We start from the raw sequence: 2,419 nt of genomic DNA, 5'->3' as shown, positions 1-2,419 counted from the left end.
TGCTCATATTTGCATTTATGTGCACTTAATGACACTATGTTGACAAAGAATGGAAATTTGAATCAAATGGTGTGACATTGTAGCTTTTCAATAAAATGGAGGTAGCAATAAAGATGTCCTGCTTTTCCATGTTCTTACATTAATGACTCATGAGCTATGGGACTCTTACATTAGCATCCTCTGTTGTCTGTGTATGTGGACTTAGTATCAGAAATTGTTCATAGAGAAATAGAGAAAGACAGATTTGTAGAAAGCAAAGGAGATCAGGTTTGAAAGAACAGCATAGAAGGTTATACAACTTATCACACAGAGATTATGAACTAGCCTAAGTTATTAGAATGCTAAAGGCAATGAGGAATAAGCCTAGTTGATAACTTGTACTTCAATAACCAAAAATGGTTCTCTGGAACAGTTTATGTTATAACTTAGTTATTATTATCATTTATTCCTTCCATCTGGAGTTATTCCTCTGTCAAAACTATTAATTAACCTCTGCCTTTTTGGTGCCATAACTTACCAAAAAGATTTCCAAATCTCACTTATACTACCCTTCTGATTGTGATTAGCAGTGGCCACTCAAGAGCCTGGAATCTTTGAATTTCCAGGATTAATCTTCATTGATATCTAAGCACATTCCTGGTATTAATTGCCATGACTTATTAACAAAACTTTTTTTTGTTGTTCAACACAGTATTCTAATATAGGTAAAGTACGTGAATTAAGATCTATTGATAGGTATCAGTTGGAAGGAGCAATTATATATTCCAAGTATGGGTTCTTTATTTTGCATTTCGTAGGTAAATGACTCTTTTGCCTGTCTTGGGGCTTGAACTCAGGGCCAGGGAACTCTTCCTGAGCTTCTTTTTTTTTTTTTTTTTGGATGAAGGCTAGCAATCTACCACTTGAGGAAAAACACCACTTCCAGTGTTTCTTTTTCTGTTTATGTGGTACTGAGTAATTGAACCCAGTGTTTCATGCATGCTAAGCAATAACTGTTCCATGAAACCACATTCCCAGAGCCCTAAATGACTTTCTTTTTTATATAAGTTTTTTATAATAATATTTTGTGTGAAAATACAGTACAGAGGGGTTATAATTACATGAGCAAGGTAATGAGTACATTTCTTATCACCCATTTTTGCCTCCTATTTTGTTTCCCCTTACCACCCCTGCCCACCGATCCCCCCCCCACCGCCAATGTTGTAAAGTTCTTTTTTCGACATAATGTCTTGTTGCAATGGGAATTTCTTAAGATGGTATTACTTTTTCATTCTGTTAATATGTATTACAATTTAGGCCAAGTGGTAGAAAAGGAAGTGGAAAACAATACTAAGTCCAGTGAGGTTGACATTCCTATCACATCACTAAGGAATTAGTGTTAAGACCTACAGTACTCTTAGGGCTGTTGTATGTGACATTATTAGGTAAAACACTATTAACTGTCATCCCCGACATCCATAACATTCTGTTTCCACTTTCCAGGTCAAGAACCAAATATCTACGCCTTTTTATTGATTGGGTGTGTTTCCTAGGAAGGAAGGAGGAGGATGTAGTAGGTGATGGTGGAAAAAAAATAGATATATTGGCTCCCTGTCCACATTTTTTGCATTTTTAAAAAGTGCTACTGATGAACTCCCACTTACATCTAATTGACTTGCTGTTTGCACAAGATGCAGAACAATGAAGACATTTATTCTGGTGGATAGTCACATATATTAACAAAATCCATTCTTGGAAAAATAAGATACTAGGTAAGAAACTATAAATTATTGTCTATAAAATGGCTTGTTTCTTTGGAGAACAAATGGTAGTATTGAAATGATTACTCCAACTTTCTTTGAGATTTTATGCTGTCTCAGTATTAAAATGTTCTCTAATTTCTGTAATATCCAAACATAAAAGACATGATTTGAAGATCTCAGTAGTTTAGAAAATAAGGAATTCAATAGCATCCTTCCTGTAGAGACATGTGATGGCAAATATGATTGATTGTATTATGGTCCTCTTTTTTTCCTCTTTATTTCAAGTGTGGCATATCTTGGCATATTACTCTATGTCCTGAATCAGCTTCCTGTATGTGAGATTTACTTCTACTCTACAGTGTCAAGGTGGGTCATGTGACTTACTTCAGCTTACAAAAGTGAACCAGAAGTGGTGAAAGGCTATTTATTTTATTTTTTTTAATATTTTATTTTATTTGTGAACATAATGTACAGAGGGGTTACAATTACATAGGCAGGATAATGCGTATATTTCTTACCAAGTATTACAGCCTCCTCCTTTGTTTACCCTTCACAGCCTCCCCCTTCCCCCCCCAGTCCCAATCTTTCTCCCCTCCCCCCTCCGCACCGATGTTGTAAAGCTCGTTTTGGACATGACAACTTGTACTTCTCATTGTTGCAACAGGTCCACCTGTATC

Source organism: Dipodomys spectabilis, unplaced genomic scaffold (assembly GCF_019054845.1).
Source record: "Dipodomys spectabilis isolate Male_0828 unplaced genomic scaffold, ASM1905484v1 ptg000487l, whole genome shotgun sequence".
NCBI lineage: Eukaryota > Metazoa > Chordata > Mammalia > Rodentia > Heteromyidae > Dipodomys > Dipodomys spectabilis.
The sequence above is the reverse complement of the archived record's forward strand: the minus strand, read 5'-3'. Positions refer to the sequence as shown.